This window comes from Nilaparvata lugens, chromosome 1 (assembly GCF_014356525.2).
Source record: "Nilaparvata lugens isolate BPH chromosome 1, ASM1435652v1, whole genome shotgun sequence".
NCBI lineage: Eukaryota > Metazoa > Arthropoda > Insecta > Hemiptera > Delphacidae > Nilaparvata > Nilaparvata lugens.
The window spans coordinates 48,144,634-48,168,423 of NC_052504.1; the positions used below are offsets into that span (position 1 = coordinate 48,144,634).

General features: G+C 38.2%; 1 long non-coding RNA gene across 3 annotated transcripts in view; it reads left to right on the forward strand.

Annotated features, from left to right (window-relative positions):
- Nucleotides 1-23,790, forward strand: part of LOC111057371 — a 54,851-nt gene that overhangs the window by 11,772 nt on the left and 19,289 nt on the right. Inside the window, exons 1-2 of one of the 3 annotated variants that reach the window (XR_005572151.1) lie at nt 15,305-15,395; nt 20,445-20,601. This is a non-coding gene — a long non-coding RNA (uncharacterized LOC111057371). Of the gene's footprint in view, nt 1-15,304; nt 15,521-20,444; nt 20,602-23,790 lie in introns of those variants that run through there. The other 2 variants (XR_002606482.2, XR_005572154.1) reach the window with 2 other exon arrangements.

Genomic DNA, 23,790 nt, shown 5'->3' on the forward strand with positions numbered 1-23,790 from the left:
TTAAGTGGATAATGACTAATATTATGAGTGTGTGCTGGTCTCTTTTTTTCTCTGTTCATCATTGGAGTGTGGTCCTCTGATAAAATAATGAGAGCTCTTTCTTGATGTTACATAATTCAATTCAAATTGAGAGTAGAGAACCACTTACAACAATATATCACTTACCGCGTCATCCATTTTTACAGTCATGCTTTTAAAGAGAAATTGAAAGAGCTGTATGAAACCTTGTTAAAGGGAAACTTACCAGCAGTGTCATTGTCTACGTGAAACGATATATCGTGTTTTTCATCCGGTGTACACGCAATTTCAATTAGAGGGTCTCTGGTGAGCTTGCAGAATGCCATTTATCAAAGGCTCAGCCAGTCTAACAACATTAAAATGATAAAAGAGAGCCGAGAGGTAGAGGTTAACCTGGGTGGTGCGTTAAGTGGAATAAAAAGCGACCACACGGTGGAAATTAAAAACTAATTGGAGTGCATCTTCATCCCCTGCATACCTACATCACCCCTGGGATTATTCCTCACTCTAAAAAGGGTCAGAAGAGATAAATTTCAGACTTGTATCTTGTCCAGAAACACGAACTGAAAAATTATACACGAGAGTCTCCCTCGCCATATGTAACGAGCATTCAACAAGATCTTTTCAATGATTGCGCTATCAACGACTCCCCATGCTCATTCATCACTTTTCTCTTCAAAGATCCTCTTCAGAGTACAAATTCCCCTGTATTTAAATCCATCGACTGCTGAAAATTGTTGATTCTTCTACAATTTACGGATAACATCATTTTAATAGGAGATATGCCAATAGAATTTTAAATTCTAACGTATCAGTGTTGATAGGGGAATATTGCATCATTATTCAGTTCATTGAACGATGGACGATTCTCAACTCATTTCAAAATCAAGTTCATATTCTTTCTCGAATTACGATTTGCAATATGAATATGAATTTGAAAAATGATTATCAATTTGTCAAAATGATTATCTGGAGATTGCATTTGCTTGCTGCTCCTGATAAATAATTTTTTTCTAGCAATATATGATAGTAGGACTTTTTTCTTCGATCACCATAACATAAAATCATCTCACTTTCAAGTAAGACTTCCACATTTTGCTGAAGTTTCCAAACGGAAAGTTGGTAACAGCTAGGCAGTAGTGTTTTCCTTCGCCGTTTTCGTTGTAATTAAAATCACGATTCTAATTACAGTTCACGGAAGACAGGGGTCGAAAGGGTGGTAATTAGAACACGGCAAGTGAAAATCAAGGGAAGAGGAGGACGATTGCCAAGGATATGGTGCGAGAAAGAGAGAGTGTGAGGGAAAGTTAAAAGCGTGGGACTAATAAGAAAATTCGCCGTTAATTCCTGCTGCCATGTTGAGCTCTAACCGTTAGTTGGAAGGAAGGGCTGGAGGTTTCGGCTGCTTAAAAAGTTGTAGCGACTAATTGGCAAAGAAACGGCTGAGCAGTGCTACATGAGGCGCCATTTGCCACATCTGGAATGGGAGCAGTAACCTATTATTGCCGGCTGTGCTAATAGTGAGTATTGTGCATGATTGCTGTGCTGAACGGGATCCGCGCCAAACCTCCAAACCACAAACCTTCTTCACCAGCACTTATAATGCATTCCTATTCGTTACGTTTCCCGATATGGAGCTCTCATTTTTCGAAGGTAAAGAGCTCAGTAGTCAACAGTTTCTTCACTTCAGTAAGAAGATGAAGTAAGGTAGAGCTTTAAAGTGTAAATTACTCATCAATTGTTTCAGTGAAACATTGAAGTTTTGTCTTCATGTTGGGCAGAATTATCATCATTGGAGTCGAATTGTATTGTAATGTTTGATAGAAAGAGTCCACTTCTATTACCAAAGAGACTAGACACTGATTACATTTTTCTCTGTAGAATATTCTCATGCTTTTTCGCAAGATATCCTGCAAGAAAAAATATGAATTATCACTAAAATACATCAATTTCGTCCCAACTCTCCTTCTAGAAACTACAGAAATATTTGGAAATCTTACTTGCAATATCATTTTTAAACCACCATGGCTTAGAGAAAGGTTTCCTATCTCTGCATTCGAAATATGAACTAATTTTCTGGATGAGTAGTAAATTCTCAATGGAATGGAAATAATGTAATCTACTTATTCATTCTTTTATCGTATGGAGTAGAGATGTTAGGTTCGACCCTGAACAGGTGATTGGGAAAATTTGAGGTGATTTCTTGTAACACAAGGGATGTATGGAATTATCGAAGGAATATTATAGTAGAATCGTTTCAATAGTTAACGAGAATATTTGCAAGTTTTCAATTACGCTACATTCCCTTTTATTATATTTTTGGATTGCTGCACTTGGGATGGATTCAAGGTTTTTCTTCAAATATTGACACTTTTGAAATGAGAATATGAGAAATTTCAAGACAATCAACCATGAACAGATATTAGCAGGCACGTGACCGACATGAATGTCATGCAGTCAGTAAACATAGATGGGTGTTGGTTGGAGACACATAAAAAGCGGCTCGATTCGTTGCGTGAGATAACAGCTGAAGGATGCAGATATAAGGGATGTTGATGTTGTTGATGAGGTGGGGGGGGGGCGTCCCGGGAAAGTGGTCCTCGCTTTTGCTACCAACTGAATTTAACGGCCCAACTCGGCACTAGAGTAAGATTCACTACAATCTGTCAGCATTGGTAGAATGGAACGCATTGAAGTTATTAAGCACGAATTGTGAATGAATGTAACTGTAGCAGCGGCTGCAAGAAGCGACTCATGCTTTGTGCTTATACGCCGTTAAATTAGCATTAGATTTTCTTGACTGGCAAATTCAAAGGAAGCTTATGAGAAGTCGTTGAGGGTAGATGGTTGTGGGAGGGGGGTTGAGTCGAGTTTTGATATTTTCTCGCGTTCTCGTCCGTGGTGCTGGTGGAGAAGGAGAAGAAGAAGAAGGAGAAGAAGAAGAAGAGAAGAAGAAGAAGAAGAAGAAGAGAAGAAGAAGAAGAAGAAGAAGACGAAGAAAGAGAAGAGCTGGGGAACAGCAAGAGCAATAATATATGAAAGTAGGCGGAGCCGAGGAGTTATCAAGGAAAAGTTCGTGGTGCTTTGGTGAGGTGGTTGGGGGGGGGACCGGAGGTGAGCCGTTTTAAATGCAAGCGACCTCCGTTATAATCGTAAAATGAAAATAAATTGCCTGGAGCCGGAGCACGTAGCAGCAGCAGCCCCCCTGCGACCTGTTTGTTTTATACGTGCCCTGAAAATTCTGCAGTTTTACTGCCTCCTTGCCGCCCCCGGGGGCGGACGGGCGGCGGTCGCTTCCCTCGAGAAGCTTGGCCCGCCGTCTAAGATGAATATAAACAGAGGCACTTTGCTTTAATAGGCTTAATTCTAGTAATTAGATTAAATATTGCTGAGAACGCGCTTTGTAGGGACCTCTTCTGCAGAGCGTAAAACTGAGGCCGTTATTTATGGGCGTTTGTAAGGTGATGATGATTCCTCCCTAGGAAAGATCCCTTGCAAGGTAATGCCTAAGACTTCTGTGCTAGTATTCATCTCTGATGTCGACACTCTCCTGCATAGTATCTGGTACACACTCATTCATCTTTATGACTGTTCTTCCACCCTCAAGATTTTCTGCATTCAATGGCTGTGAATCTTTATTCAGCACCATCAGTTCAAAGGGTTGATTCAAGGCATCTTCTTGCTTGGTACTTGAATTGTTTTTGTCCCCTTCAAGATCACTCACTTCATACGACTACATAAGGACGAGAAGATCAAGATCAGTTATCTCAGCAAAAGTATCAGTCTTTATTTGAAAATTAATGAATTTTTAGTGATTATTTGCAAAAAATCAATGATCTCGTTCCTATTTGACCATTGAATAGTTAGTTTTCGAGTAACATAATTGTATCCAAATTTTGGATTGAAAACTAACTAAATATACGCAATATCCATACAATACACAGACATAGTCTTCTGTATGTAGGCTACTCACTTATATCACAATCCATAATAATTGTCAACAATTATTCATCAATATTCTTATTCAATTATAGAATGAGCTGATAATCTTATTAATATATAAAAATGATGAATCTCATTCGTATAAGAGAATCTATAAGATCGACAACTCTTAGCAATCCTTATAAGACTTGAGATGTGAATATATTCAGAATCAATGTACACTTTCCAATGTTTCTGAGTATCAAAAAACATTCCCTCCTAATGTTTAGAGAGCTCAATACAATACTAATCTATGATAATTTTGCTACCTGATAATCCGATTTTTTGATGAGTTTGATCTATTGATTGATCAATTCACAAAAGTATCTCATTGGAATTCAACAATCCGTTTTCAAACAGAGTTGGCATCACGTGTATTTGATAAAGCAATAAGACTGCTGATGAGAATATTGAATACTAAATTCAACTCAATAGATGCAGCAGTCAAGTAAGCAAGGAGAAGCATTATCACAAAGTAGGAAGACTGAGGTCGATAATAATTCAAGAGAAGCAATGCAGACTGTCAGGAAGGAATGGGGATATATATTGTAAAGTTGGAAGGCTGCTGGTGCTGTAAGATATTCAAATAAGAAATGTTATGGTGCTGGTATAATTTTATTGTGCTGAGTTTAACTACGTTGAATTGTACATCGTATTTCTCTGGAGGCAAGACTTGGATAGAGGGAACGTAAGCAGAGGAAATGGTAGGGACGTGCAGAAGAAGAAAAGGGTTGTAGAAATTACCTTCAAAGGCGAGGGTTCTCGAAGAACGAAGAAAGCGAGGAGGAGGAGAAAACAAGAAGGAGAGAGGGAGTCACCCCCTAATGGGTAAAAGAACACAGTCTGTCAGGGATTTCCTTGCTTTCACAGATTTTAGCATAGAAATTACAAATGGCCGACTTATATAAAGAAGGGTTGCTCGAAAGGATGAAACCGGTAGGATTGTCGGGAGGTGAACGAAGAAGGGTTTCGGAAAATCCTTGCGTAGGACGTGGTGAGGAGGCGGAGGGAAGAGAAGAAGAAGAAAGGGTCGACTCAAAGAAAAGGGTGGAAGGGCGCAACTAAAGAGACGGAAAAGTCGAGGGACGTTCGTAAGAGGAAGGGAAGAGATAAGTCGGATGCAGAAGGGAGTGGAAGACGGGATTCGAAGAAGACTTGGGGAGGCGAAAAGTCGAGAAAATATACGTACTACTTGCTCACGCACACCCACCGGCACAAGGAAAAGGAAGAAGAGACGGTAAGCAGGCGTAAGAGAAAAAGCAATTAAAATCTCTGCCCCATCCACTCTCTTCAGAAAAGCTCCCAGCAAGCAGGGCCCATAACATTGCCGAGCCTTATTGCCTCTTGGCTTAGCCCACTGCTTCTACTTCTCAACCCCCAAACTACCCATCCCATCCTCAATAAAACTCCACCAAACGCAAAACACTCCGCTCTGTACATATACCATATTTCGCAAGCAAGAAACCTTCCATATTTTACGTTCTGTTTTTCTATAATTCCTTATGGCGTGCACCTCGTTAATCCTCTTACAACCCCAATTCAGAATTCAGAGAAAAGAGCTCTTGACTTGTTCCTGGAAGGAACGCTACCAGCTTCATCATCGTCGTCGTCTGGATTGAAGTAAAGTGAGTACGTAGAAGGGTGGGAATCTGACAGCGGAAAAATGAAGCTCACACAACAATTATCTTCTCCCAGAAAGAAGATTTTGTTCCCATAGACCTTGTTTTTAATCGCGTTAAAAGAGATTTATTCATAGCCTTCCGGAAAGTCCAATTCCATAAACAATCAGGAAAAACTGGAAGATCAAACATAATCTTGACTCATAATTTCTCAAATTTGAATTTACGTGAGACAGAATCTGAATAGGATAAATTGAATTTCATTTTTTTAATCTCATCAACATCTTGTTCTAATCATGCCAAATGAGTCATTCATTCGTGCTGTACATGCATAGACTAACGTGTTCTTCTAACACACTATTCATTGTGTTTCTCCACAATATGTGCTGATGTAGATATTTTATTTATTTTTCTCAATTTTTCATATTTTCCTCTTATTGGAATAGTTATTTTTCACCAATCTTCAACATTAATAATGTTTGACATCACTTTGTTCGTTATTGTCTAAATCTAACATTATTTTTCTCGAGACTGAATTGTCAATTTTGGTAGATAAAATGCATTCAATAATTTCTCCGCTATGAGTTCACTTGCTATCATGTCCAAGCTCCCCTCAGAAAGAGAACCTTTCTTCTGTTATAAAAAGAATACATAAATTGAGAATTATTCCAATGTTAAAATAGAATTAGAATAATCCTCAGTCAGTGTTTACTCATTTAGCATCGAAAACGATTCTGAGAAATCGTAGAGACTTGGTAAGCTTTGATGAGCAAACCCCACCTATCAGCGCAAGATTTCCTGACGGAAAGTATTGAGAGCATGCGGAGCCCAACTTCCAAAGAGAAATACGATACCAGAGAATATGTGAATAAGTTGAAAGAGCCTGCATATCAAACAGGGCCTGAGTAGGCAACTAATTAGGAGTTTTGCTGTGTCTTAGGAGAAGTAAAGTTTCAGACGCTTCAATTCGTATCCATCGCATCGCATCGCATCGAATTGACAGGAGGCGAACTTCGATACAAGATTTGCCGAAGAAACTTTCGCCGAAGACGTTACTACTCGAATCTCAGCTCCCGCATTGCAAGTTGCGATGGGGGTTTGTTACTCAATATTTAAGTTTATATTTACATCGGAGTAATTTTCATCTGACGGTAATTGGCGTGCGGATGATAGTACTAGTCAGAAGTGTACGAGGAAAGATATCTTGTGATGTTGAAGTTGGTTGTGAATGGAGGGGGGAAGAGTTGGAGCAACACACCAACCGATATCGACGGCGGTGTTTGGCCGCCTCAGGGCGCCCAATGAGCAACCCAAACGATAAGTTTAAGGATATATCGCGAGATGCCAGGCAGAGACCGACTACGACGCTGCTGAGCTGACTGTAGGCTACGTGAGACTCCTCGACAAAGGGAACGGATGCTTTTTATTAGGCACCAGGCCTGTCACCGGCGCTGCAGTTGTAGCTGATTTTCTTCTCTATCTCGTCGCCTCGCCTCGCCTCCAACTTCAACACGCGCGCTCTCATGCGATTTGGAGCACACAGCCCTCTTCTAATTAGAGAGTATTGCGCGGGTCCCCCGGGCTCCCCGATAAGGCGAATTGTACCTCATTTGTTTCGCCTTTATCGTTATTATCGAAGCACTTTCCCGAGGCGCTCCGCTACCGAAGGTGTTTGTCTTGCAAGAACGTTATTCTGTACACGCTCTCTTTCTCGTTTAAACAATCACTCTATCTCTCTGTTACTCTCACTTATCTGACTTGGTGACTTGAATCGTTCTCTCTCGCGCTCAAACAGCTACTCACTTTCTCTGTTTTAATCTTACTGGTGATTCGATCGCTCATTTCCTCAAACAAAAAGCATTTATCGCTCCCTCTTTCTTCTATGCAATATTTCACTTATTCTCTGAATCTTGTTGGTGACTTGATTCTATGTTTTTCTTCTTCAAACAATCTCTCTCCTTCTCTTCATCTTGCCGGTGGCTTCAGTCTCACATAGACGTTCGTCATCACATTTTTTGTTCTCGCTAAATTTGATGATTTACCAATCAATCTCTTTGACTAATGAGGAATCGAAATTGATAATTCGATTCTGATTGGAGTAACTCCGATTGTCTATTTCATTCATTTTTCATTCATCTTTGAAACTATAAACTAGCATAACTAGAGATTAACACTATTGAGAATGATAATCGCTATGAATAATCAAGTCATGTTCAAACATCTAGAGCAGAAATTTTCAAATTAATTTGAAGAAAACATGATAACATATGTTTTTCTTATTACAATCAGTGACCAATATCGCCCTCGATATCGTTCATCGATTTGTGGAACTTCCTTAATACATCAGCTATGTTATTCTTTCAGGGAAGAATGAGATTGTCATTCTCTCTGTCCAGTACTGATTTATTTCAATAATATATGCACACTTTCTTCCGTCCACCAATCTCTTCTCCACTCCACTATTGCTTTATACTCGTACAATCACAATCCACAATCAGCAGAATCAAGGGCCGATTCGGATTACAGAACTGTTGATCAAACCCATTCAATATTATAATAAAGCACCAGATTTCCTTGTTGCATGAATAATTCATCGACAAGGATGGCCTCATATGCCTAGCGATCCCCTACTTGAAAAAAATCAAGTTCAGAGTGGACACAACTAGTTCTTACCCCTTAAAAAAACCTGATTTACGACAATAGATGACTCGATTCAAGCCTGGACATGGTCTATTGATTGGGCAACTGACCAAGTGTTTCGACTGCTTTCAGGTTTCAACATTTCTAGTTTGGGGTGACCGAATCTAGCCGAACATTGTCTTTGAACAGGATAGGCCACTATCGGAAACATAGCCCGGCAGCTGATTTAAAAAAACTGGATTGGAAAAAGCCGTGCAGTCGATACAGTTCAATTGGCGGCCTGGGCATTCAACCCTTTTTATGTTAATTGAGTGGACTGGCTTAACCTGTCCGGCCGCTGCAATCTGTGCCTCTTCCCGGAAACAATCGATTCAATCTGTTTTCGTCTCTGCTGTCCTCGTTCTACTGTGCCTCGTTTCGAAACGTGAGCTGGTAAGGTACCAACAGTTTTTTGCTCACAGACCGATTCGAAAGACTGATTTACTATATTAATCTGATTTTAAAAAATGAGATTATATTTTTTGATTTTTCATTCGATGTGATCGTATCATACACAACTTCTATTCAAGGTAACTAGAGAATATTTTCATTCTCCGATCTCCTAATTTTCTGAACCGAATTGTTTATTTATTCCAATTTAATACAATTTTAATGTAGGAGTGATATTTAATATAGTCGTATTCTGCAATTATCTTACTTCTATAAACACACACTTTGGCCATCCTATTCAAATAAATCTCAGGAATTCAGACTTATGAACTTATTATTAGTTCATAGCACGAAAAATATTTCAATATTGAAGAATTTTAATCACAACTCATTGAGATATGATTCTCACTCACCCATCCTATTCGATTAATTTTGCGATTTCATGAATTTTTAACTGTAATAACCTTATAAATACAACTTATTTTGAGGCTATAGAAAAAAAACAAGTTGGAAAATATTATGGAAAAAGGACATTATGAAATCAATAGCAAATAAGGTGATTCGAATAGTGGATATTAGGAAGCTATTTGTATAAATAAAAATTCAAATAAAAGTACCCTTTAAAAATTCTTTACTCACAAAATGTTTTGGTTATAAATGATTTATAAATATTCATATTCGAAAGCTTAAGAAGGAAAAGACAGCTATTTGTATGTATGAAATCTAATATTTCACATCTCTGAACAAGCATGATCAATCACCATTATACGTTTTTATACTCATTAGTCAACAATATATACGTTGTATATAATTATATTAGTATATATTAGTCAAATATGTGGACCTACTCATTTGTTCCAGTACCATCAATTCTCTTCTTCCACATCATTCTTTCTCCCGCCTTTGAATTGAGCATTTATTTGAATTTCTGATCAATCTTTGCGCCATCTTGAATGATTAATATCACCATTCAAAACTATCCTATAGAGTATACTCATGTGAAATATGACATGTGGTGCTCTTTGCATCGGCCACATTCGAACGTTACTTTCAGCAACGGCAATGTGTAGTGGCATTTATTTGCCAGGCCATGAATCCAAAGCCTACATCGACGTGCATTGTCTTTCATCAATTTGCTGTGTCATACGTTAACAAATGGCCGACCCGTTAGATTAATGTGACCGAAAGATCCCTGGTGACGATTGGGGTCCCAACGAACCCCGCCTCCTCAACCGCCGCTAGATTTGTTCGATGTTGCCAATATAAATACGTTCACAAATTCGTGTGTGTTACTGTAGCGACTAGTTGTCAAAGAGTCGGCTATTTATGTTTCGAGGCCGCAACTGCCCCTACATAGAAAATGTGGCTGGTCGATGCAGCCAAATATATTATCTAGAATGTGTTGTGTGGATTCCGATTTTCTGTTTGTAGTGTATGGACAAGATCTTTGTATCTTCAAATAATATAACAAGATTCATTTTTTTGTTTTTCTCTTTGGAAACGATATCAGAAAATCTAGGAAGTTGTATTTGAGCTGAAAGATAAATGCAAACAGTTCAATTCATAGGAATAGAAGCACAATACTCTTGTGCTTGAATTTAGTCAAAATTAATTTTGTTTATCGATTCATTCATACAAAGTTCGAAGTTCAATGCATACTGCATCATTTTCAGTAGTTGTATGATGAAAACTCTTCTTAACAGTGATGAATCTGTTTTATATGTTCTCCGATGAATGTAGGCTACAATTTTATTTTCTTCCCATGTTGCGCATGATATTTCCAATAAAATTATGTCTCAAATAATATAAAATCCGTATAACACCTCATCAGTATTTCTCTGATTATTTGGTTGATCCGTACTTTGTGAAAGTCGTATTATTCAGCAACAACACATTATTTAAGGAGAAGTCCAATATGAAATTTTTAGAAGCTGTTGGTATTGCACTTCTTATGATGTGCTATGGAATGAGCTACGTAATTTATGCGCGGAATATGGAACACAACTTCAGGGTAGCTCTATATTTCTGCCTTCGCGTCACAAGCAATTCTCTCAAAGATTGCGTCTGTACTATAATGTGTGATACAGACATTTGTTGTACCTCATTAAGTATCTCAGCTTATAAGATTATTAGACCGGTAAATCATAATTACGACGACGAACATGTTCCCTTTACCGTAGAAACCTAGACACTTTGAGATATTCAACCTCAAATTATAATCTTGCCGGATTCAAATTACGTCTCTCGTCGTCACTTAACGCGAATTTTTGTGCTTTGAAGATAGCGAAGGGTTCACGTCTTGGTGCTGTGAAGATGAGCAGAGAATCCAGTTTCTCTTGTAATTACAGCAATGCCCTCATCACGCCTCGCTTGTCAATTTCGACTATCTCTCTCTGTGTCTCGGGGGAAGCTATTTGCGCTCCTTGTCTTCGTTTAAGACCGGTAACTATCTCCTGCCTCATCACAGCGATTACCTTGCCTTGTCTTTGTCCCGTCGTCGCTTCTAAGGCGTTCGTTCCCTTTTCGAGTCTAGTATGTTCAGTCACAGTTTTCTTCTTTCTCATTAGTCGAGAGCTGTGTTCAATTCCGTTGCTAGCAAAAGGATTCTCCCACTCACAATCTTCACGTATTCAGCTCTCATCATAAAGAGAGTAGAAAATCAAATTAAAATCTTCCCCCGACTCGCTTCAATTCTACTAGACGTTCTAATTCAGCGTCTTCTGTGGAACAGACAACGCGTTCAATGCAACCTGGCTGAAAACAAGACGACGAGTTGTCGAGAGCTGTCTTCTGTCTGCGCAGACAGCATTATGTGAGTGCAGCGGCTGCAGATGAGGGTGAATGAACAAGAAGAAGACAAGACGATTGTTCGTTGTTAATCAGAAGGTCTGATGGGACATCAAATAAACGTCTTCGTTAATATCGTCGACAGTATATTCGTGCAGATTCTTATTAGAGCTGTCCTCCCTTGGCTCTGCCTTCATTTGTCTCTCCTACTGACATGGCATGTCTCCTTTATGTAAGATTTAGTGTAGAACGCCTCCGTATTTACTTACTTATTCAAGATATCTCCCAAAAATGTCCCCTCATAACCCGTTATACAGTACCCTTCCTGCCAACAAGGCTCGAATACAGAACAACAAATATATTCCTCTCACTCCCCTAAACCTTCTCTCTCTCTCTCTCTTCCCAGCCTATCTCTTCCTGTTCATTCTCTCTCCATTCTCTCCTCTCCTCAATCCCTATTCTATCTCGCTCTGCTTCTCTTTCTTTCTGTTGTCTGTTGTCTAGTGAGCACTCTCCTTAACGTCTTATTACACTTGACAGGGTGTGTCAGCCCTAATACGCTGCTCGACAAGAAATCTCAGACTGTTCCTCGGAAGACACGTCTTCACGATACTTATTCGCCGCCACGGGAGAAAAGCCGCGATTCGGATAGGATGTGACAAATCTTGCTCCTGTCATTTTACGTCTCGCTCCTGTATAGGCAACAGAACTGACTACAGCACGACGCAAAGCTGATCTAACGTTTCTTTGACAGTGAAATATTCAGTAATTTAGTTTCCAGTATTCAGGCAACTCATTTAGAGATCTTGGCAAAGCATAGACTAGGCTAGTCGTATATAACAACTCTATGCACACGATTTATGAGAAATATTCATAGCTGTGAGTTTCAGTAACATTAAAATAATACTTTTTGAGCGAGCCTACGTGGTTTACTTCAACATGAATTTGAGCACAACGGAAACAGGAAGAGAATAATATGATTTTTCATATCATATGAGTGTTGAAGATTTCATAAGATAGATTTAGAAGCTCCATGAAGTGAATGACTGATGAAGATAATGCAATGGAGTTAATGTATAGCAGGTCCCTGAATCTCCTCAAATATGTTTCGAGGACGTATTATAATAATCATGTTATTATCATAATCATAGTCATGTTGCTATACTCCTCGTATTACATTACCAAATATATACTGGTGAGAAAAGAAAATATTTACCTATATGTAATGGTTTTGGTGGTTGTAATCATAAAAACAATGGTGAACAATTACCTATTTAATTCATGAAACTTTATCATATATTCACATTTGAGAACAGTCAAGATTACTGGATTGAAGAAAATGAATATTAAGGGCTCCTCGCTTTGCTGCAATGAACCGGGTACTGATTTGTTAATCTCGACATAAATAATTTGCTGTAATAGTGATTTTCTCTCATGGGAGTTTGCTTGCTCACTGATTGATTTCCACTTGTTGATGAATTCATAAGCAGATGCTGATTAATTCAAAGACAAGCTTTTAAAAGATTTCTGAGATCTGGATCAGCTTATTTGAATGAACTTCTAAAAGTTTCTCCGAAATTATCTTCTCCGAACGGGGAAAAGTGAGATTTATACAGTGGGCTTGCACATCCCCCCTCGCAATCTACTTTCAAATTCATGATTCATTAAAGTAATGAAAACTTATGTATTCGTGGCGTAGTATCAACAACCGCGTGATGAACAAGTTTGAGATTGAAGAGCTGGACCGATGTTGCGTTCTTCGCTTTCAGTTGTTCTACCCCCACCCTTATGCACAGCATCCGCCATGGACCTAATCAGCCCTTGATATTATCATCCCTGGATGCGAGGCAACTCACCCCTCTTCAGTCAGACCACTGTTGGGCTCAATGCGTCAATAAACATAATCCAACAGACCAGATTCTCGCTTCTCCATTTTTGCCAACTATCCTCCCATTGTGAAACATTTGTGCTTGGAGAAATTTCTCTGAAATTCCCATTTGAAGGAATCGAACACATTGCGCCAGGATAACACTAGATTCTAGGAGAAACTTATTTACGTTTAGTTCACGTAAAGAAATTCATAATTTTCACGACTCTAGTTTTATCAAATTATTATTTAACGAAAATCCTAAATAAAGGCTGTAAATCACCCCGAAAACCTCTGCTACTGCAGACATTGACAACAGGGTTAACACACAACAGCTAGATGGAAATTCGATGAGAACTACTATCCAGAAATTAGTTGCCAGCCCGGGAATCGAACCCGGTACCTCCCAATTGCCAGTCAGGAATGCTTACCCTTACACCAAACTGACAATCTCTGGATAGCAGCGCTCATTTTATACGAAGCCATAGCGGCCAACCAGGTTACACATCTGTAACTTAGTTTTATCAGCTGGATAAACAATCATTATGTACTAGAAAAAATTCATCCATGATATCCTTTCAACATCAATTTTTCAAACCAAAAGTCAGAAAATTACAGTTTGAAGAAATATTTTTCCAATAGAAAAAAACTCAACTATTGCCATGTCTACTGAAAAATAAATTCGAAAAATGTATGTTAAAATATTCTTATTTTCAATTATATAATCTTTTGATAGTTGAATTAGTGTGCTTGTTGGAATAAAATCGAATCGCAATGAGTACTTATACCTTCGGAGATTCTAGCCTCTTCTAGTATTTGCAATACTGCCAAAATTAGGGGAAACTGTTATAAATTTGTAACTTTTAGAGTTTCTGAGCGACTTTTTCTTCTCGGTTTGAGTTCTTTAAACTCAAAAAATGATACTGACCTGAATAACAAATTATATTTCGAATCAAATGTGAATGTATGGAACGTAAATAATTGAATAATACACCACACAAAAAAGTTACGGAAGTAAATTCTTACGGCTTTTGTTGGTGGGGAGTCCCAACGAAAGTTACGGATATAGTAAACATTCATAAAAAATGTGAAACAGAAGTCATAACTCAACAACAGATTGCTAACCAGACATCGAAACCTGTGCAATAACATTGATCTAGTTTTTAGAGTTGGCAAAAGTGGCAGAGGCCTTCGAGAGTGGCTGAGGAGAAAGTTCCTGGGGGTTTTCTTGGGACGTTTGAGAAAATGACTGATGATAAGAAATTCAGCTTTCATCCAATTTTCGGACCGAAACTGCTACTTTGAATATTCATTGATTGGGCTAGAGATCTAAATTACTAATGGAACAGGAATATTTTCCATCAGTCCTTGAGTCCTATATTTGTTTATTGCAGGAGTTAAGTAGGCCTATGCATTCAGCTTCACATACGGTACTCAATGATTAGAAACAGTATTTTTATTTCTAGGAAAAATCAATTCTCTCAACTGTCAATATATTAAATTAATTTTGATCAATACTATTAACTTTGATTCACATCTTGTAGTTTGATCATTTTGATTGTACCGTTCAAAATATTCCGTTGAAACTATAAGCACCGACAGGTATCGATGCATCCTTCAGTTCACATTCGAATCATGTTCTTGTACTTCCATTTCTCTGATCAATATTGCTATGTTTTGATTTATCTGTCATTTAGTCAATGAGCTTGAACCAGCTGTCAAGAGGTAAGAGTAGATCTAGAGAGAATCCCATTGCTGGCAGGAAATAGTAGTCGAGGATTAGGAGATTTATGTTGTCAAAGTGGGGGATGCATTTGCAGTTGCAGTGAGAAGTGCATTGTGGGGGAGTGCAGAAGTTGCATGTTGAGCTGACCCTCGGCGTTAATGGGCCGGGCTAGAGGGTGGTCGGTGGTGGGTGGAGGTTGGTTCTGCTCGATAGAGAGCTGTTGCGAGTAGGAGGGGAGGGAAAACAAGATGGCGGCAGTGGACGCGAAATTGATCGTGGAGTCGGGGCATACAGCACTCGACGGCTGTCCTGTCCTTCTCAAATACAGGTGAGTGCTAGTTATGATCTAGTAGCTGGGTCTTGACCATCGACGCGACGCTAGGCGTCTTCTAGACGTCTTTTTTAGACGCGCGCGTTTTTTCGACGACGCCCGACAGCCAAGGCGTGAATCAGGTGAGTCAGCTCGGTCGCGGCAACCTTTTTATAAACCCCGCCACCCTCTCACCCATCCCTGTACCCGCAACCCCCGCACCCCGGCAGTTCAGCCCTTTGCGCACCCCTGCCGCGCCTTTGCTTTCTTTCCTGTGCTGTTGCTCCACCATCGGTGCATTTTTATCCACGCCTTTTCACGCGCACTGGCTCTTCCCAGCCAATCGCAATGCGCTTTAAAAAACGCCTTTCCTGAACTTAAGGCTAGTGACATACATTGAATTGCGTGGCTTTTATAGAATTGGGATGAATTTCAATAAATGACTTGCATAACTGATTGCTAATGTAACTCCACTAAAAAATGTGAGGAGCATACAATTCAATATAAACATGGATAGATCACAGGCTACTGATTGAATCACTCAATTGATATTGTGATGAATTCATTGACTATGGTTTGATACGAATTCGAATGATTAGATTTCATTCCATTCATAATTAATAAGCCAGATTGAAAATAGCTTTACAGTATACATTATTACTTCGCACAGGCTGCTCCATAATGAATGATGTCGACTGTTGATTCCATGAATAGCCTATTTAATAATGTCCTCGTCTATAATCTATGAAATCAGAAAATCAATGAATCCATGGATTGTGAACTAGAAGAGTGTAGGCTATACTACTACAACTGATGATGGTATACATCGACTGTTCAATTTTGTTGAATCAATGACCTATAAAGATTTACTCAGATTCAAACCGATGATTAATTGGGTAATCTTTATTTCATTGTTTGCTGCTATTTATTGAAGCTTATTTCTCCCACCTCTCTATTGATGAAGTTGATAGAAATCAGTTGAAGATGTAAATCAGTAAAAATCACATTGTAAGAAGTGGGCGTACATGAATGATAATACTGGATACGGAAAAATGAAGAATATGATTTCTCAAAAGGAAACATCAAAGCAGTCATGTTCACAGAAGCTCTGTCCTTTCTCTGTACTATTTTTTTCTGTGGCATCATTAATAATTAATTGACACTTTCGTTTCCGTTATACCTCTCCAACTACGATTTCAATCAAAGGAATGTATACCTGATCGGAAAATCACACACTTTGGCCAATGATTTATTCTTCTTCTTTCATATACTTGTTTCAATTTAAAACTTGTACTTTCTGTATGATAATTGAAATCTCAGCTTTTGTTCAAGTTTTACTGCTTTTATCTCAAAACTACTTGTATTAAATGCAATAGGTTCAAATTAGTTACAGATTCAGGTTTTTGGTTACCGTACTCGAATAAACTGTTAGTAATTCAATATTTCATTTCGGTGTATCTTATTTTTATTCTCATTCATTGATGGATAGACTATAAACTCTCGGCAGTCTCTGTAACAGATTGTGTTTACTATTCTTGTAATGCTTCGATCATAGCCACAAGTAGCCTATTCCGACCTCATTGATGTATTTTGATTCTAAAATAGGACAGTTATAGCATAAATATAGGATTATCAATCAATTTGAAAGATATCACTGATATCTTTACTGATAATAATAAAGGGCGGAGTTCTCAAAATTAAATATGTTTCAAAGACTAATAATTATTACTGAAGAATGAGGTAGGTCCTAAATGTGTAGAGCGATTCTAAAATGGAAATATCAGCCTTCTCTTTGAAGTTTCTTGATTCTATTCTACTTTTGAAAATATGAGGTAGAGATATTTCCACACAGAGCATACTTTACTCAACATTTCCTCAAAAAGTGAAACAAAATTGTTATAGTTGACCTCTCTATTCTATAGATAGTTGTTGTTATTTTGAATAGATTAATGAACTTTGACTTACTATAAATTACGCATGCGTCACTCCTGTCCCTATAAAATTCATATTCTTGTTCATTCGAAGAAATGTATATTTCAGTGCTCGAAGGAATTAACTTAACTTAGTTCATTATTACCGAGTAGATTTCAGGATTTGAATAGCTGAAAGCGAGAAAAAATTATTTTGATTTGTAAATTATTCGAATTGTTCATTCTACGACGAGGCTTCGCTGAATCAGGCTCCATTTGAATTTTTATCAAAATTAGGTTATTCAAAATCAGGCTTCTACTTGAAGGAACTTTCCAATATTGGTGATGAATCATTTCTCTCCATATTCAAGTTGCAGCTAGAGCTCATCATAAGAGAAATACGGTTCATCAAAACCGTATAGTGTTTTGAGATGTTCCACAACACTTGTATTGTGGTCTACACTAACACCAATAGCTGACTAACTAGGCCTTTCCTAGATAATTATACACTCACATAACTTTCATAAGCCTTCTCGTCATCTACACTCAGCCAATTCGATATTTGTCAAATCAGTGTCTGCTATCTTAGTGTTTCCTAGTTTCCTAGTCGTGTGCTTCTGGGAATGATATTTATAAATATACATCCTTTTCAGTGAGTCGACAATAATTATTTGTTGAATCACCGCCGTGATGTAGTTACATCACAATATTATATTGCTATTCAAATTGAATCCAATATTCGTCCTGATCAATTCACTTCTCATAGCCCACTTTGTAAAATTTCTTGAATAATTCAACAATACTGTCATTTGATGTGAATTAGTGTATGAGTCACTATAATATAACATTCATGAATGAAGAACTATGATCTGATCTAATCTAATCTATCTTACGACTAACAACTCATGCTTAGTTCATTTTCTTCAGCATGTTTAGTTCATTTACTTGCCCATTGTTCAACATCAGAGTTATAACTATCAACTAACAGAACTGACTATACCGACATTACCTTTCAATCGAATCTGAAGCTATAACAATACACTGGAAAACGTTCTAGAATGTTTTACCATCAATTCTCAACACAAGACACCGTGAGCTCAAATCACAGACAGTTTTTTTCATTCTTTGGTGTGCTTATCAACTCCAATTTTAAGGCTTCATCAATCCGACTGAAATGCTATTAACACATCGCTCATAAATATGAATACGATGAAAACGAGAATTTGAAGATGATAAGTCTGATTGTTTTCAACATTCTGCCGTGATGAATGACGTTCTATGTCTGAAGGAGAAGAGATAAGTCCTACAGAAGAGGATAAGTAGACACCTGTTAGTTTAGCTGCTCTTGAGGGCTCGAGAAGAAGCCTTCTGAAGGCAGATTCTGGAGCGCGTATAATTAGAGCATTTTTATTTGAGAACGGCGATCCGTAGCCAGTGAAGGAAGCAGAAGACGGAGAAAGAGAGCTGCTGTGTTATCGCAAGCCGTCGTTGCTGTATAAGCTGCTCAAGTTATTCAAAGGAGCCCCATTCTAAACGTATGCAAAGCTCAAGCTCCCAGTAAACAAGAGCGCTCTCCTCTCTTAGAGAACGGTCCCGTATACGACTTTAAATTGTAAGAACAACATAAAGTTTTAATTGAACCATCCAGGTATGTGCTAAACGAGCTGGAGCCTGGGACCCTGAGGAGCCGCGCGGCGCTCAGGCGGAAGTTGATTCCCGCTCCCGCAAGCCCAACCGCCCCAACCTTCCTTCTTCTTCATTCATTCCTACAGTTCTATCTACTGCATCCCTTCTTCCCTGGCATCACTAATTTTCTATTTCTCCGTCCTTTCCGCACGGCGCCCTTTTGAGATGTTGCCTGCAGACTCCGATCGCAGCAGCCATCTTGGCCTTCATTACTCGTGCAGTCTCGCCTCATTTAGCCCCTTAAGATGGCCCCTATTTATCTTTTCATATTTAACTTTCGCTTCTCTCATTACTCCTTCTTCTCCCCAGACAATTTCCCCCTCATTCTTCTCAGTTTTCCTGTACTTCTTCACCTCGTTCATATCTCCTCTGTTTTTCTAGCTCTTCTCGCACTCAGCTTGGTCGCTTCGGATTGATCATCTTTTCCTCCAACATTCATCTTCTCACTCCTCGTTACTATCGACCTCCTCCATTCTCTACCAGTCTATCACTTCTTCTTCCAGATATTGTTGTCCTCCCATCTTTCCTCAATCATCTTCCTTTCTTTTTGATTATCCTCTCATTTTTTTTAGTTGTACCAGTAATCTTTCATTTATTTTTCTGTTCTCCTCGTTTTTCTCGTTCATCACCTTCTTGTTCATCTCCATCCTTTCAATTTCTCATTCTCTTCGCCTTGCATTTATTCTACATATTTCACTTCTCCCACCTTTTGCTTCTCATTCTTCTACAATTTTTTCTATGTGCCTCTATTGAAAATTCCTTCTTATCATTTTATTTTCAATCTTTAGATATTCTTAATCACCCTCATTCTACCTTATACAATTATTTGCACATTTCGTTTATCATACTCTAATAATTGCTCTACTACTATTTCTATAAACATCTCCATCCATTGGCTCCAATCTATCTTCTCCTTTCCCCTTTCACATTTTCCCCGTGAATCATCTCTCAAATCACAGCTTTTTTCTCAACATCCCCTCCCATTTAACTTCCCAGTTTACTTTATTCTTGTCTGCTCTCTTCTAAGATGATGTCTCGGCTCCTCATTGATAAGAGAATTCTACTTAACAATTACATCAGTTTCTTTGAAAATCTACCTCCCACTTACTCTCCACAGTTTATTCTCACACAAAACTCAACGGTATTTTTCATAACAAATACATGAACCACAGTTGTATAATTAATTGTATTATATTATTACTTTTTTCATTGGTGAACCAACGTAGCCTGATCGGCTCAATCAGAATCATTGATGCCACTAGTGACTAGACCAGTAATTCATACGATTCTCATTTTATTCTTTTGCTGGCTTGTCTATACTATATCAGAAAGAAGCTTACTTAGCACAGAAATGTAATTATATTTTCCCTTAACCACCTCTTCTTTATCTCCCTACCGATTGAATCATTCCGTGAAATGCATGAAGTATGTCATCTGTATCGAAATTTTATTGCATTTTCTTCTTTCACAGGTTTTGGCGACATCAAATGGAACTTTAGGACCAAGTTTCGGATGTAATCAAAATTGCAACATGAGACATCGGCAGAGACGCTTCGATTTCGGAAAACTTTCAACCTTCCAGGCAAAAACACATCAGTCAACACGTAGCACAAAAACATGTTTCTTTGGTGAGTTCTTCTAATTGCAGTTAATATTCCTCTGTTACTCTATGAAACGACTAATAATTATTCGTGGGAAGAGTCAGAAGTAATAGAACTATCTTCTACCGTTCAATTTTCTAATGTAGAATATTCAATCGAACCGCAAGTTTGATAATTCTGATTGGTTTGAATAGAATTTCCCCAACAAGGACTTATCTGATTTCTTTGTTTCTGAAATATTGTAACTGCACATTCAAGCTCCCAATAGCTGTAAAATACTTTTGCATCTTCTACTCTCATAATAATTTTGCATGTAGATGCTTATAGACCCGATGAATACCATTATTTTCAAAGTTTTCATGTTCATTTCTCAGTTTCCAAGTTAATTCTATTGATTTACTGGATTGAATCGCTGAATATAATTAATTTATCGATTTTTGAAATCTATGCCACATCATAGCGAATATTGCTATATTATGCTCCAATCCTCTCGATATATTCAAGTTCTTCAATCAATAATGATAATTAGGATTAGTAATAATAGATTCAGTAAGAATTTATTCGAGAGATAGCCAATCATTGATAAATATTTTCATAATAGCTCTCAAGTGACTTCTGAATGGTTTTGCAAAATACCTACCAAGACACTTTTGCAGATTTTGATTCTACCTCGCCATTTTGATCAATTAATGAATCAATAAAAATTATCACAGCCATTAGCAATATATAAACAATTTATCGTGAAACGGGAAAATAATTGGATGGTGTAGGTTACCACTGATGACAGTAATTGTGTAGACTGTAGAGGTTCAGTAACGAATACTTGAGCCATGACTAAGCCATGTAATGGGGCCTCGGTATCTGGTTTCGTTATTATAGCGGAGTAGAGCGTTTATGGGAAAGGCATAGCCGGAGGTAAGAGAAGGGAAAGGGGGAGTAGTATTTGAAGGGAGAGGATGTAGTGTGGGGAGGATCGAGAGAGGGTTCTCTAACAGAGAAGGAGTGAATAAGTGAATGATGGTAGTGAGGTGAAGGAGGTCAAGAAAGAGGTAAATGAGAGAAGGAGAACCTAGGAAAGGACAGGGGAAAACAAATAAATAGTAGAGAAGGAGAGGAGTGAGAGAGAATATAAAAAACAGGGGAGTAGATAAGTAGATGAGGAGGAGAAGAGAGGAGAATCATGATAAAGAGAGTACTGAAAAGAGGGAAATAACTAAAGGGATAGGAAATAGACTGAACAAGTTTGTACAAAAATTGATAAAGGGAAGAGTAGAGATGGAGAAGAGATTTAGGAGTGAAGGTGAAAAAGGCAAGAAAGTCGAAAAGATAGGGAAAAAAGAATTGAAGGCGGAGGAAGGGATTGGAAGAAAGCGGAAAAGGGAGGGGGTGAGTGGTGAAAGAGAAGAGTAGATGAGATGGAGGAAGAAGAGAGAGAAAAAGGACAAGAAAGAGTACACTCGAAAATTATAAGGAAGAGGAGAGTGGAGGAGTCCAAAAATAGAGAGATTGGAGGAGAGATCAAGAGAAGGAAAAGAGGACGATATAAATATAAGAGTTAGATAACAGTTGATAAGGGAAAGGTAAATGGAACTACTCAAGATAGAAAATAGATGACAGAAGAGAGGACAGGAATTGGTACGAGGAAGGAAAGATATTGCGAGAGAATATTATGAAGGGAGATTCTGAAGATGGATGGCAGGAGGTTCAAGAAAGGAAGAGAGAGAGAGAGAACGTTAAGAAGATGTGTTTGTGAGAGAGAGAGACCGTGAGTGAGAAGTATCGGAGGGCCTTGAGAGAATGTAAGGAACCGGGCTCACTTACCGGAAATATTGCTCGGCTCATATTTCAAAGCCTTATTAATACGCCAGCAAGGAGTATGCATATTCCTTATTGAATCGTTGCGACTTAAATTTAATGTATAAAATATGATACACGTATGGCGTATGACGCAACGGAAGAGTTGAACTGGAAAGCAGCGCAGCGGTGGTGATGTACGGAGCAACTTGCCGAAGAAACCGCGCTCAAGATACGGTCTGGTACGAACTTTCTCACGATATTAATTAATTTTAAACTTGTCAAAAGACTTAAATTATGAAATGCAAAACGGCTAATAAGAGAGTGGGAGGCTCGTGAATTATGAAGGGATCATCCTTCTTCATTTGCTATTCAAGAAATTATGATGAAGTGGGGAATACTCGAAAAACAATGTTGCTGCTGAGAGTTCAAGGAAGTTGGGCCCATAAAGAACATCAGGGTCTCGAGAAGGACGTCTTGATAATGCGGTAAATGGTTGCAGTCTTATTCAACACGCTATCGCAATGCTTCGTGTTTCCAACTCCTTCCAGTTCTAATTTCAAGTTTTTGATGAAAAAAGTAAACCATCTGATAGACAAAAAGATGAAAAATGAAAAAGATCTTAAAATGCTTGTTTTATAACTGATAAAAGGTGATAATGAAATCTCTTTAATTAGATAAGAGATTCACTCTCGGTGAGGGTGTCAGCTTGAGGACATCTACAACTTAGCTCCAAACTCACCTACTGGTGGAAGGAAGTCACTTGAAATATTGCAGGTTCACTTACCACCATCATCTATACAAAAAAATTCTGGGGTTAATCTTACAATAAAGTGTATTATAGATTATATCACTTGCTATTCTAATAGTTATTCTACTCTACCAATTTGGAATTCAACATTATTCTCAGTTAAGTTACTGTAAAAATAATAATTCCTTTATAGTGTTTACAACAAGAATAACTTAAAAACGGATATGTTGTTTAATAGCTATGAAGGCAGATTTCACACATCAGGATCACAGTCAGTGACCAGAAAACCGAGAAGATAATTCGCATGAGTTCTAATGGGGGGGGGCTGTTTCCACTCAGATCGGCCGAGCAAGTATGAATAGTTCCATTAGAACTTATGAGAATCTTTATAGCACTGCACCGGACTCGTTCATCAACATTGATAAGTGGGAATCCGAATTTGTTGATTTTGAACATCTCGATATTCAACCATCAAATAAAAGATGGGTTCTTCAATGCTTGTTGAATACTCTCTCTCTCTCTCTCTCTCTCTCTCTCTCTCTCTCTCTCTCTCTCTCTCTCTCTCTCTCTCTCTATTCATTATTATATCAACAACTTAGCATTTGAAGAAAATGATAACAGGATTGAGCACAAGATTATTGTTCTTACTCAATTTATGTATCAACAATTTC